Source organism: Columba livia, chromosome Z, assembly GCF_036013475.1.
Source record: "Columba livia isolate bColLiv1 breed racing homer chromosome Z, bColLiv1.pat.W.v2, whole genome shotgun sequence".
Taxonomy (NCBI): Eukaryota; Metazoa; Chordata; class Aves; order Columbiformes; family Columbidae; genus Columba; species Columba livia.
In genome coordinates, this window is record NC_088642.1 from 43948427 (window position 1) to 43963281 (window position 14855).

The 14855-nt window shown below is 43.1% G+C and overlaps 1 long non-coding RNA gene across 5 annotated transcripts in view; it reads left to right on the forward strand.

Annotated features, from left to right (window-relative positions):
• Positions 1 to 14855, forward strand: part of LOC110364120 (uncharacterized) — a 123798-nt gene that overhangs the window by 35576 nt on the left and 73367 nt on the right. For 3 of the 5 annotated variants that reach the window (XR_010468887.1, XR_010468885.1, XR_010468884.1), the window contains one exon: positions 7616 to 9417. The exons of the other annotated variants lie outside the window; for them this stretch is intronic. This is a non-coding gene — a long non-coding RNA (uncharacterized LOC110364120). Of the gene's footprint in view, positions 1 to 7615; positions 9418 to 14855 lie in introns of those variants that run through there. 5 annotated transcript variants of the gene reach the window in all.

Sequence of the window (14855 nt, forward strand, 5' to 3'; positions counted from 1 at the left end):
ATTTCTTCAAATGCTTCTGTGCTGACAAAGAACAAATGTTTGTCTGCAAAGGGACATTAATCTGGTTAATGTTATGGGATTAACATAAAGCAAAAGAGTGATTTGTGGTTTACTGTCTCTGCATGAGCCATTCTCATGCAGGCCTAAGTATACCAATTTAATCTAATCTGCTCTGGAGCGAGCATTGTCATGGAATGGACCATCAGGAGTAGCTGTTCCAGAACAAATCTTTGTGTAGAAAAGTGCTGACTCCTGCATAAAAATGTTCCAAACTGCCAGTGCAACTTTAATTTCTTAATTTGTTAAGTGGCAGTTCTTTGTTACCTTTACAACTCAATTGCATGGAGAACTGGTATCTGCTTCTTCTCGCCACTTTATTGCACTACCTCTTTTTTTTTTTTTTTTAAGGGTTCAGGCTTGAAACAGGTAAGTAGAAAAGTAAGGCTGTGATTTAAATTCCAAAGCAGCATTAGGAATGTGCTGACTGTGATATATGTAATCGAAAATCTATAAATACATCAGGCTGATGTTGGCTAAATCAAAGCCAGGTTTACTTCTATTGCTATTAATCTCTGGAGCGGTCTTGTTCTTTCCATTCATTCCCACCCCCCATCCCTTATGACTTAAAATTGCACCTTCCTTTTAATGCAATTACGGCTGCAAATAACACTGTGTGTATAATTTTAGTAACACTAATTCTTTAATTAAATCTAGTGTAGTAAACTAAACAAACTCAATGAGAAATTGCATAGCCAGACATGACCATGAAGGTGAAGAGAGATAGATCCATTTTACTTGCTTGGGAACAGAGAGACATTTTCAGACTGATTTCCTCTGAAAATGGAGGATATACAGTAATGGTGTGTGTGTCCCAGCAGTCCCAACATGTTTTGAATCTGTTGTCTAGTTTCAATCCAGTTTGACAGACTAGGAGAAATCTCGGTGATAATTGCATTCTCCCATCCTAGGAAGGGGATGGAGAAGCCTCCAGTCACTCTCTTGCTGAGCAGAAGGTTTCTGCTAGGTGTAACTGAACCCACACAAGAGACACACTGGAAGATGCACTGTCTTATTTCCATTGCTCAAGGAATGGCTTGGTATTCCGGGATCAGAACCAGACATTACCAGATTTGTCCAGGTCGTATGAGACCACAAAAGTATTGTCCATCAGTGAGGGTTTCCAGTCAGTCTCCCCTTCTCCACCAGGAAGGACATCAGCTCTTCTCTTGTCACAACTCACTGCTTCTTCCAGCCTGGCAAAAAAGGCATTGGCCATGGATGAAGAACCAAGGCACCAGGCAGCTGCAGAAAACCTGCATTTTACTGTCCCCAGGGGAGAAAATTATTTTCCTGTCCTCAGAGCCTCAAAATGCAGTGCTGTGGTGGCAAGAGCTTGGTGTGTGACAGTGGAGTGGGAGATTTGCAGCTGCATGCTGAGGGGAAGGGATGCTGTAGCAAGATGCAGGGGTGTGGAAGGCACATCAACATTTAACAACCAATATCCCATGCAAGGAGGTCTGTAGCTTGCCCACTCTCAGCTACGTCACTCAGCTACAGACACCAACCTCCCCCTCTGGCCTCTGTATATCCCCAGAACAAGCTGCTGAGCATAGTGTATGCCCCACAAGCTTAGTGCAAAGCACCAATTGCCTCCAGAAACTGAAGGGTACAAACAAAACCAATTTACATAGAATTGTTGTTTCATGCTGGAGCCTTTCTGCCTCTTTTTGGCTTTTGCACAGCTAATGAATTATTTAGAAAGCAACTGACTGTCTTAAGAAAACTGCTTTGACTGCATGTGTCCACTAAGATGCTCTAGTGACATTCAAAACCAAAAGCAATTTAGAGAGAGAGAAATACCAGAATAGGCTATTATTAAGTCTAGGAATATTCACAGTGCCAGCCTTGCATTGAGATCAGAACATTGCACAATGAATAAATTGTTGCTGACATTTGATAAGTGACTCATTGCCCAAGTATTTGGAGAGGAAGTATCGATTCCAGTGTGCTGGAAAACCCCAAAAGCTTTGATGAAAAAAATGTCTATTTTAATGTAGCCTTTGGGAATAAAAAGAAAAAGAAAACACTTAGGATCTTTTTGTTATGACTGCTGGGAGTTTCTTGACATTCATTCTGGACTCTCATTCCAATCTTGCAAATATTTTCCTCTTTTTCTTATTATCTCATTCTTTCTTCTATAGCAAAGCAAAACTGTCAGACTAAAGGGATATTCCCCTTTTCTGGCTGTCAGTGGCACTGTTGCTTGAAGTTTACTTGTAGGTAAATGGAGAACAAGTCTTATGATGAGCACCTAAGGGAACTGGGGATGTTTGGCCTGGAGAAAAGTAGGCTGAAGGGAGACCTCATCAACCTCTACAACTACCTGAAAGGAGGTTGGAGCATGGAGAGTGTTGGCCTCTTCTCCAATGTAAAAAGTGATAGGACAAGAGGAAATGGCCTCAGGTTGTGCCAGGGGAGGTTCAGATTGGGTATTAGGAAAAATTTCTTAACAGGAATGGTTGTTGGGCACTGGAACAGGCTGCCCGGGGAACTGGTTAAGTCACCATTCCTGGAGGTGTTTAATAGATGTACAGATGAGGATCTTAGGGACATGGATTAATGCCAGAGTTAGGTTGACTGTTGCACTTGATGACCTGGAGGTTCTCTTCCAATCAAAATGACTCAATGATTGTATGATATGGACCAGATGACTGAGACTGCCCTTGAAGTTAAATATTGTTTAAGTACATAAGAATAATAATGGAGTGTGAAATCATAAGAGATTAAAACAAAACAGCTTATTAGAAAAAAGTATTACATTATTGACTTTCTGAGAAACTGATGCCTGCTAGAAAGGCAAGGTATCTTTGAAGGTAAAAGGCAGCTTTGGACCCTGCCAGATGCCCTTATTTACAATGTCCTCAGGCAGATGGGTGTTGTTCTGGATGCACTGTAGTGCTGATAAATCCAGGCGCAGGATTGTTACTGTGAGTGATAAGCCATGTTCTTACTCATGGGTAAGATCAGGTTTCCTTCTCTGCTTCCCCTGCTATGAGAGTCAAAAGCAATTGGGTCTCTTAAGGAGATGTGAAATGTAATGACCCCTACTTTAGATTTTTTGGGGAAACTATTTTATCTCCTCTGAGCACCCTGTCACTGTTGTTCTGGAGGAGAAAGCCCATCTATCCACTGTGGGGAGATGAGATTTCCCTGTTTTCTCGCTCCCTTTAGAAAAGTGGAGCTGATGAAGGAATTTGGGCTGGGTGCTGCTGGCACAGATGTACAGGTACCTACCACACATGGTGTGTTCCTTGGAGCCATTGTATCCAGTCTCCACTGGCATGAAGTTCTGGTCTGTGGGCTTCTTCTGCTGTCCAGTCTCTCATCATCACTTTTCAGTGGAAAGTCCTCATGTTCTGATAGTGCTGAGTGAGAGGTCCCAGCTGGCTTTTGTACAGCAACCCTTTCTTTTATGTCTACATCAGACATATCCCTTTATGTTAATCTCATACTACAGCGAAGTCTTTTTAACAGATAGCCGTTCGTACTTTGGGTTCTGATGCTATCACAGCAACACATTGTGATTACAGAGGAAAATCTTCAACTCAGGAAGGTTATCATAAAACCTTGTACCTTAGGGAATAATGAAGCAATTAAGTTTAATTATATGTAGCCAAAGCTAGTACTGAGCTCATGGAGATGGGGGTAAGACAAGTGACATGCTTTTTCTTCCTTCAGCCATGGATTCAAAACTTTGCATGCCACAGGAAACCTCTGTCACTCCTTGACTTGACATGACTACCGCCTTTACTTTGCCATCTGTTATCTCCCTTGAGGGATGCTGAACTAGAGTGGATCCTTACGGGATGGATCTTCAGCATGCACCATCCAGAACACCATTGCCCTTCTCTTATACAATTAGCCTTAAAAAAATTCTATGTTTTGTTCAGCTCTTAGAGATGAAACAGCACGGTAAAGTCATTGTTTCACAGATTAACGTTAGAAGTTACTAGGTGAATTACCCAAAACATGCCCTTAACCAACAAGGGCTCTTCTGGGGAATATGGTCCTGCACTGGTCACATGTGGATTTTCTGACCAAGAAATTTTTTTATACTTGCCATTTTAATACTTACAATTATTTTAAAAATACCTCTCAGCTGACAGATCATTTTCAACATTTGGTAATGAATGGAAAACTTGGCATTTCAGAAGGAGAGCGGGAAAATGTGAATAAATTGGAATTACACAACTGTTCTGTCTGCCAAAGAATGGCATGGCACTTAATCAGCTAAGAAGTGCTGTGTGCTTTATTGGAGAAATTAATATAAGAAATGAAATGTCTCTCTCCTCTTCTAAAAGAGAGGAAGAAGAATGTTTAATTTTTAAAGTGAGGCTTCAGTGCCCACATCTTGTCCGGAAATAGCTTTGAGATGAATGAAATACATGTTGAGATCAAAGGTCTGTGATAAGGCAGCAGGTTGCTCCTGTTCAGAATATTACCTTGCATTTCCTTCTGTGTGCACTGTGGTAAGTCAGGTTACCAGGGCCAGGCAGGGAACAGGCAGGCTCACTGTGTCTGAGTTCTCAGCAATCAGACAACTCTGCACACACAGGCAGCTTTTCACTGCACCGTGCCCTCCAAATCCAGATGGGAGCTGGTGGGTGTGAAGAATTCAGCAGGAAGATGGTGAGAAGGTTTGGGTGCTTGGCATCAGCTCTGCTTAGGTGGCTGGCAGGTTTTTAATCTTCTTGGCTCAAGCATTGCCTGTTTTATACCTCTCTCTTTTAGTGTAGTACTTCATCTAGACTGCTTTGTTCTGCCACAGTTTCTGCTCCCAAATTGAGACAAGGTATGCCAGGGCCTAACGGCCCAGCTAGTTGTCACTGTATGCACAGGTGATTGTGCCACTGGAACACCACAGCAATGCGCGGTGGTGGAGCAGTAACTCAGAACATGAGATGCAGACCTGCTCTTTCTCCCCTATACCAAGCTGGACAGTGGAGGAGAGCTGGGCTAACAGCCATTGTGCCGACTATTCTGCCAGCTTCAGGGAGCTTTCTGTAGCTTAGCCTTCATGCAGGCCAGAGCAGAGCACGAAGAAGTCTCAGTGTGCAGGAGGCATGGGCTGCATGGGTGCAGGATCCCAAGTCGCCATCTCCTGGACTTGTAGGAAGACCATGCCTGAATATTTTGCTGTGTAGGAAGGTCTGGCTCTTTGGCTAGCAACTATCTCGTCACTCACCAGTGCAGAAGTGCTGCTGTTTGAACTCATATAGCCCCATGGAAAGGAAGTGCTTTCGCATGTAGGCAGTGAATTTTCACAGCTGACATCACTAGGATAAAGGCTTTGTGTCACAGTGCATTATCCAGACTCCTTTGAGCAAGACAAAGGCTGGCATTTTAATGCACAATCATTTTTCCTTGGCTTCTCTTCAATGCTTTTCATACTGAGGAACATCATTCAGCAAGTTTAGAGTATTACTGGGACAGCAAAGAAAAAAAAATCTCCATGTCTCTGAAGGTGAGAAACAGGGAGGAAAAATGAAGTTAATGTAAAGTGTTTATAGTCCAAAACATCCAACATGAGAACAAACAAAAAGAATGACCTACCCAAAGAAGTCCTTTCTCCAGTTCTTAACTCTGATGAAGAAACCACTCACTTGGCCAGAATATCTCTAGAATAATTTCATAAAAAATACATTCTTGCCACTCTCTTTCACACCTTCCGGATATTTTTTTCACTAATCTTTTATTATAACTCAGTCCAGAAAAAACATATTCCATGCTAACTGGCCAGCCTTCAGATCTATCCCTGAATTAGCCACACCTTTGGCAAGAATGTAGTCCATACACCATTTTTCTTCCAAGAAACCAGACTTATGTTTTTCCTCCTATTTTGCCAAACCTTCCTTTTTTTGATTGGTTAACATACCTGCTGGAGAGAGCCAGACTGACCTTTCTGACTGGAGGATGGATAAACACAAGTAGTTTAATGTGAATCAGTGTGCAATCTGATGGGATAGTAATCACTTGAGAAAAACACGTGGCTTGCTTTTCTCCTCTCTTTGCCACTTACCAGCTGTAGGAGCTCAGGGAGCCACTTTGCCTCTTTGTGCTTTTCTATCTCATCCAATTAGGCCATTTGTCTCTGCAGGAAAGGTCCAGATCTGTCCGTTTGCAGGGTGTGTGCAACATTGGGACCCCAATTCCAGCAGAGACCCCATAGCATTACTCTTGTGCAATGCAAAGACAAATGCTAAAAGGTGAGCCTCACCAAGGCAGGGAGTTCTCTCTCTTCATGTTAACAACCAAAATATAAACCATGCTGAGTTCTGACTCCAAGCAGACTGCACAGTTGAAGAGAGAGAAGCAGTCCACTCGTCTTAGCCACCTGTCTTTTGGATGAATTGCAGGCTGGAGTTGCCCTACCAAGTAGACAGGAATCAGATGTCTTGGCTTGGCTAGACATAAGGCTACAGAAGTGAGACACAACGACTCCTGCCTATGCAACAACCTAGTTATGGGTTCAGAGCAGAAGAGGGAACTAGTAGAGGTATAGAGATGAAACTGACAAAATGCAGCTCTGATTTAAAAGAAAAAATTCAGTCAGTGAAATTCTTGTTGCCAGTGTTGGGTTATTTCCTGCTGGTAGTGCGTGTTTATGGAGTAACAGAACTTTCTCTTTGGTGTTAGTGAAATAGAAAAACATTCTCTAAACGTTTTTAAAGTCTTAGCCTTGCTTAGGTGAGGAAATAGTGGGCATTAGAATGTACTCCTCAGGGCCTGGGCTGCATTTTGGGAAACTTAATGTGATTAATGAGCTTGCTGGATAAAAGTTAATTGTTACCAGCAGACTACTAAGATATTATATTCATGAGATTGTAGATGAGCAAATCTGGAGTGAGCACAGCACATCAGAGCTGAGCATCATACAATATTATTCCGTTCAGACCTTTTTTTAACTTTCTGTTTAAGGAGGAGACATTTTAGGCACATGAAGGATTGAAGAGTATTCTCCACTAGTTTACCAATCCATGACATGGGGTTTGCCTACACAAAAACCAAGTTTATCACAAAGGAAAAGCTTCGCAGTAATATTTTGATGTACCTGTATTGCTGCAAACAGGTCACACTAGCCTACTAGCTTCATGGTTTCACCATGAGTTAATGTTTCAGTTAGTGGTTCAATGGTAGTATGTTCTTAGACTTCTACACCACTCCTGCATAATTGGCATTGTGGGGATGTTTCTGTGAATGAAGTTTGCTCCTGACATTCCATTTAATTTCCTCTGTGGGTGTATCATGTTCACCAGTCCTCATCCTTATTTGTCACTGCAAGCATTTTAAAGGCAGTAATGGCAATTGTAGCTGATCATTCTGCATTTGCTGTTTGTTCAGACTGTGGAAAGTGGTGAAAGATAGCTTGCACAAATGCAGATATAGCATCCTGTCTCTCTGAGGGACCACTATGATATGCATGCCTCTGCCATTTTGGGTGGTTTGATAAACTTTGATATAGAAATGATTTGATAGCATTCTAAAAGAAATGTTTCTGAGAAATTTTCCAGTTTCTCACAATCACAAATGACATGCCTTTTTTTTTTTTTTTAAGACTGCCACTACAGTGCTGCTGAGTGAGCACATAGCTACCATGAGACTGTGAAATCTCCTTCTGAATCTGGCTCATGCGATGGAAAAGCCTAAATGTGGAGAATACCCAGAAAAGAGGTGCAGCTGGTACATTACAATCCAGCACTTGCTCTGAGTAACAACAGTACACAGGACTGCCTTGAGATGTGCTTAGAGAAATAAAACGATCAGGGCTGTTGAAAGCACCTGCCTGTGAGTGCTTCCTATCCTCAGTGCCATCTGACCAGCCTCCAGTGTCCTCCTCAAAATGTGGTTCTGTTTTAGAAAGACAAATAAAAGTTCTGCGAGCACAGATGATGAAAGTTTCACCGTTTCCATGCTTGCCTTCCATCAGAGGATGTATTCCTTCCCTTCGGGGGAGTACTGCCCAACATTGTGCCAGGTTTCCGTGCCCCATCCTCCTTTGAGCTGCTGCTGCACAGCTCCCAGATGTGAGTGACATCCACAGGCTCTTTGCCTCGGACCACAGCTGGCTGGGGGCCTGATGTGGGCTCAGCTGTATGAGAAACGGATGAGCACAGACTGGGAGAAAACTCTCCCAAGCGGCATCCAAGTACAGGCATACCAAGGTAACAGCACATCGTCCTTGCATCAGCAAGGGAACCAATGCCGGCAGGATTTGATTCATCTGGACTTCTATGTGGTCCAATTCTGTGCAATAAGGCAAGAGAAGCACAGGAATACCCCTGACTGGTACTTTTGTCTCTGTATTAGGCATATCACAGAGCCAACAAAGAAATAATTCACTTTGCTGCAAATGAGAAAAGCATCCATGTGAATCACCAGCTATCAATGTGCGCTTTGTTGGTTTCATTTCAGATTCTCTGCAGCTTTTCAGTTTTTCCCAGTGCTGCTGTCAGATGCGTACAGAGGAGCATTTAACTGTTGCTGTGTTCTCCTCACCTTTACATTAGAAAGAAAAACTGTTTCCTATCCTGTTGAATGAATGGCCTTGGCTTTAAAATGTTTAAACATAGTTTAGGTGAATTAGACCCTTCTAAATGCTAGCTAAGAATCACTTGGACTTCCCAAGGTGGTCTGCTGAAGCTGAATTAAGCACAAGTTAAGGTCCAGGTAGTTTGCATTATCTAGAATTTTAGAATCTGTTAATTAGCTTGAACAAGTTAAAATCACATGTATAAATCCTAGACTAAATGTGGCCATAGCCCTATGCTGCTCAGAAAGGGCTTGATCTCAGCTGGTGGGCTTGGGCAGAACAATTATAATATCCAGCTTTATGGTAGCTGGAGACAATATAAAGCACCTTTGTTCTGGACATACAACCAAGCAGCAGGCCTGGCCTACAGGCAGTTTAACAGCAGCAACACTGACAGCATGGTACTGAAAGACAGAGGAAATAATATCTAAACATTTATTAAGGGAAATCTTGCAATATTCTCAGAAAAATGTCCACTTATGCCATATGCCTTTGCCATTTTTCTGCACACACAAGCCTGCTCTGACTCTGCAAACTGATGCAAAATGGAGCCAAGGATAACTGGATCTTTACATTCCTTGATCCTGCTTGTACCAGGACAAAAAAAGTAAGAGATAATATAGACTTAGGATGGCTAAGTCCAGGATTGTTTCTAATTTCTCATTGTCACTTTTCGTGTTTCAGTGTGTATAATGAAGTTGTGTCAAGTCCTCCTGCCAGTAGTCCAGTGATGTTCAAAAACCTGGTGCCATCAGTGAAAGATTTGATTCCAGTATTAACTGATATTCCAAGTGCATGATTTAAAATAAAAAAGATAACAAAACTGGTATCAATTCCAGTAATATATTCTTCAGGATCGTCAGAAAGTTACTGTCTCCTTCCTACACATTTCTAACGTTGCTGCTTTTCATAATTATGTCTCTCCTTCCTGCCTGTGGAGAGCAGCATGTGTTAACTTATTCCTGTTGAAAATCTGAATCTTGGCTCTGAAGACTGCTGATTGCAAGAAAGAGGAAAAAATTTTCCCTTTTCTTCTTGAAATCACAAGATTATTTATTTGTTTATTCAATATATATTTTATATACATATATATATATATATAGATAGATAGATAGATAGATAGATATAATAGGGGCTAAAGAGAACTGAAGAAGGAAAGTGACTTGTGACTGACGTGACTGCTGTGTGAAAGTGGAGGAGAACCTGGCTGGCAGGCAGGAAGAAAAGACACTCTCCGAAATGGTAAAAGCTGTGATTAGCTAGGAATAGACTGGCCCAAAGCTGATCTTCTTGAGCAGAGTTTGCATATGCTTGAGCAATAGGCAGGCCATGGGACGTGAAAAACAGCTGTGGAGATGGCAGTAATGCATGTCACCTCTTTGAGCATGTTGGTACTTATTTCTTTGTCTAATCCATATATGTCCAGCCTAGAGAGGTCCTTAATTACCTTAATTATTTTGTCACTTCATGCTTGAGTCAGAGACATTCAAGATTAAGCGGTTTGTACCCAACAAATTCTGTCAAAGAAGTTCTTGGTTACCACATTACAGACCCTGTCCTGCAACATTGTCCCCCCAATATTGTGTCAACAAGTAGATATCCCATCTAACTCCACCTGGGATTTATATAGCTGGCCATGCACTGGAATGGCTATATATCTTAAAAAGGGTGTATACACGTATATGTGTATATCATATATACATGCATGATGACTGCAGTCCCAGACAAACTCCAGGCAGGACATCACTCTAAGTAAAGGGTTTTGAACACTAATCTTCCTTTTCCTCATCCTTTCCAGGGTAGTCTAGCTGGTATAAAGTGCTTCCTTTGGCACATCTGACAATCTCTACCTTTAAGCAATAGCTGCGCTCAGTGATCACCAACAGGAATGCTCTGGAGAATGATAAAGTGCGATGCCAAATAGAAAGACCACCTCCTCTGAAGGTTTCTTTTCTAGCTACGCATTGTCTCTGAAAATAGTAAAAGCTTGGGCACTTTAAAAATCCCTTTACCTTAGTAGAAGATCTCATGGGGAGTAACTCTCTGTCCTCATTCCTCATCAACTTCAGAAGCAAGTCCTGTCATTTTACTAAGTCCCATAATAAACTGCAAGATAATGGACTTCATTAATGTGAGAGAGGAGTATCCTGATTTACATAAGTCAATAGGCAGCAGACTCTCCAAGAGACAGAAGTACAAAACTATTATTGACTGGTTTTGTGGGTGCAGATCATACTGGGGGAAAAATTAAAGAGCTTGGCTGATAGATGAGCTGACACACCACACAAGAGGTCTTACCTCACCACACCATTGCACAGTACATTTTCAGGAGGTAGACTTGTCACTCTAGCCTCCATTATGTGGTTATGATTAGGATATCAGTCCAACTTTTATACAGGAGGAGCTTGTCATTAGGACAGTCTAAGGTGTTTTAAAAAGGGTAACTATTTTGTGATTTGTACAGGTGAGGAAACTGAGACAAAGTGAACAAAATTGCCCAAGGTTCATCAGAAGTGTAGAGACAGAGCCTAAATCAGACATTGGGCTAACTGGTGGGTCACCACCAAGTTAATCAGGTATTTATAACTCCATATGATTTCCTAATCTAAATGTGTCCATGCTATAGGGTGCTGCACTGCTTTTCTAAAGTAATTTCCCATGTTTCATTATTTAAGCAAGTGCTGAACTCAGGTAAGGCTTCTTTATGCTTGACGGTGAGAGTCTAAAGAATAGAAGCTGTTCTTGGGTAACTGTATGTCAGCATACAATTTTGTTTTGGAGAATGGCTTTACCAAGGGTAAGTCATGCTTGACCAACCTCATAGCCTTTTATGAGAATGTAACAAGGTGGATGGATGATGGCAGAGCAGTGAATGTCGTCTACCTTGACTTCAGTAAAGCGTTTGACACAGTCTCCCACAGCATCCTCACAGCTAAGTTGAGGAGGTGTGGTCTAGACAATAGAGTAGTGAGGTGGGTTGCAAACTGGCTTAAGGAGAGAAGCCAGAGAGTGGTAGTCAATGGTGCGGAGTCTAGTTGGAGGCCAATATCTAGTGGAGTGCCTCAGGGGTCAGTACTGGGGCCAATATTATTCAATATATTCATTAACGATTTAGACGAGGGAATAGAGTGTACTGTCAGCAAGTTTGCTGATGACACTAAGCTGGGAGGAGTGGCTGACACGCCAGAAGGCTGTGCTGCCATCCAGCGGGACCTGGACAGGCTGGAGTGTTGGGTGGGGAATAACCTGATGAAATTTAACAAGGAAAAGTGTAGAGTCCTGCATCTGGGCAGGAACAATCTCAGGTTCCAGTCTAGGTTGGGAAATTACATATTAGAGAGCAGTGTAGGGGAAAGGGACATGGGGGTCCTGGTGGAGAACAGGATGACCATGAGCCAGCACTGTGCCCTTGTGGCCAGGAAGGCAAATGGCATCCTGGGGTGTATTACAAGGGGGGGTGGTTAGTAGATCGAGAGAGGTTCTCCTTCCCCTCTACTCTGCCCTGGTGAGACTCCATCTAGAATATTGTGTCCAGTTCTGGGCCCCTCAGTTCAAGAAGGACAGGGAACTGCTGGAGAGGGTCCAGAGTAGGGCAACAAAGATGATGAAGGGAGTGGAGCACCTCCCTTATGAAGAAAGGCTGAGGGAGCTGGGTCTCTTTAGTTTGGAGGAGACTGAGGGGGGACCTTATGAATGTTTATAAATATATAAAGGGTGAGTGCCACGAGGATGGAGCCAGGCTCTTCTCGGTGGCAAACAATGATAGGACAAGGGGTAATGGGATCAAGCTGGAACACAAGACGTTCCACTTAAATTTGAGAAAAAATTTCTTCTCAGTGAGGGTGACAGAGCACTGGAACAGGCTGCCCAGGGGGATTGTGGAGTCTCCTTCGCTGGAGACATTCAAAACCCGTCTGGACATGTTCCTGTGCGACCTCACCTAGGCGTTCCTGCTCCAGCAGGGGTATTGGACTAGATGATCTTTTGAGGTCCCTTCCAATCCCAAACATACTCTGATACTGTGATAATTAAGCTCATAAGGAGCAAAAGAAACTCCTTTTTATATCAGTGCACTGTCAGAGCAGGCTGTTTGGACAGGGGAGATAATTCCAGGTGCATGAGCAAAGTGTCATCTGCATCTGTCCTCAAACTTTGCCTGCTTGATATGTTACTCCAGGTGACAGTTCGATGGACCATGACAACCCCCTAACCTCCTGAATTCCTGTTCAGCACCAGTCACTTCAGAAAACATATTCTGGATGCTTTTTCTACTGGTGCACTCTGCACGTCATGGCTCAGAGTGCAAGGATAATAAGGGCTCCAGCAGAGCAGCCTGGGGAAGGTGGGCAAGGTACTTCTTTTTCATTCTGAGGAACCTTTAATCATGATTAAACAGCTGCAATTTCTTTGAAGATGACCAGTAATGTTTGTCTGAAGGTCAACAGGAAATTCATCCTGAGGTCAAGGAAATTTCCTTGTTCCTCTCTGGCTCTTCAACTCACCTGATTTTCATGCTACTTCAAGTTTCCTCTGTTTTTCTGTGGGACACAGGAAGAGGAGGGTTTTTTCTCTCTTTTGACTCTAATTAACTTCTGTCTCCAGATGAGATGCTCTAACTGGTACTATACCATCCCACATTAGCTCTCTCTGTGGGATGTGATTTAACTGTATTCCTTACTACATTGCTTGTAGGGAGTTAAGAATCAGTATCTTAACTAGAAGATAAGAGACCGCTCACATCTCTTACCACAGTGGAGGAACAGGCTTGCTTGTCGTCTGGGGAGAGCATGATGCAGGGTGAGGTCTCTCTTGTGCTTTCTCAGGACCACCTTCAAGCTAGATCTTCTAAAGCTGTGTATTTAAGCATGCATAAAATGCACGTGTTCTCTCCCACATTGTTTGAATCACCATGCAGTGTGGTGCCTGTCTTCTCTAAGGCTTCTTTGCAGAGCATAGCCATGCAACAGAGCAGCTAACTGGTGACATTAGACATTTAACCCAGCGAACAGCAATGTCTGGTGAGGCTTGTATTTCAAAATCTGGTGGACCACGTGGGTGGGCTGTTTTATTTGCACATGGCACTATTTATATTTTCTTGTGTTAAAAACCTAGGAAACTGCATGTAAATGTATACATAAATTGCACCACATGTTGCCAAGAGAACACTATAGCAAAAAGTTGGGTACTTGGGAGTTAGGTAATGCCAAAAACACTTGAACTCCCTTGTGCATGCACATTATGAGACAGTCTTGAGTTACAGGATCATATTACACCTTGTTTCCATAGGACAGACCATACTAGGTGCTGTAAGCTGGAGGAAAACTTGATTCCATGTCTCTCTTACTACTATGACAGAGATTAGGGGCTAAAATGGAAAACAGCAAACTGTAAGAAAAACAATAGATTTTGGAAACAGGTGTAAGCAGGAAAATCAGCTGGTTAAGATGCAACACCTTCAAAGTGTGCAGCAGTGTTTGGCATAAATGTCCTGATAGCAGGTTGCATCTGCACCTGCCTTCACACTGTGTGCTCTAGAATCATAGAACATCCTGAGTTGGAAGGGACCTACAACGATCATCAGGTCCAGCTCCTGTCCCTGCATATGACAACCCCACAGTTCACACCATGTGTCTGAGGGCCTTGTCTGGTCTCTTCTTGAACACTGTCAGGCTTGGGGCTGTGACACCTCCCTGGGGAGCCTGTTCCAGTGCTCCACCACCCTCTGGGTGAAGAGCCTTTTCCTAATGTCCAACCTAAACCTCCCTGGCACATCTTCCTGACATTCCCTTGGGTTCTGTCATTGGTCGCTAAAGAGAAGAGATCAGGACCTGTCCCTCCTCCTTCCCTTGCGAGGAAGCTGTAGCAGCAGTGAGGCCTCCCCTCAATCTCCTCTTCTCCAGGCTGAACAAACCAAGTGACTTTAGCCACTCCTCCCATGGCTTCCTCTCCAAACCGCTCATCAACTTTGTAGCCCTCTTCTAGACACTCTCCAGTAGCTTTGTATCTCTTTTATAGTGTGATGCCCAGAACTGCACACAGTGCTCCAGGTGAGATCACACCAGTGAAGAGCAGAGTGGGACAATCACCTCTCTCACCCGGCTGGCAATGATGTGCTTGATGCACCCCAGGACATGGGTGGCCCTCTTGGCTGCCAGGGCACATTGTTGGCTCATGTTAAACTTGCCGTCAACCAGAAACCCCAGATCCTTCTCTGCAGAGCTGCTTTCCAGCGTCTCGTGCCCCAGTCTGTATGTACAGCCAGGGT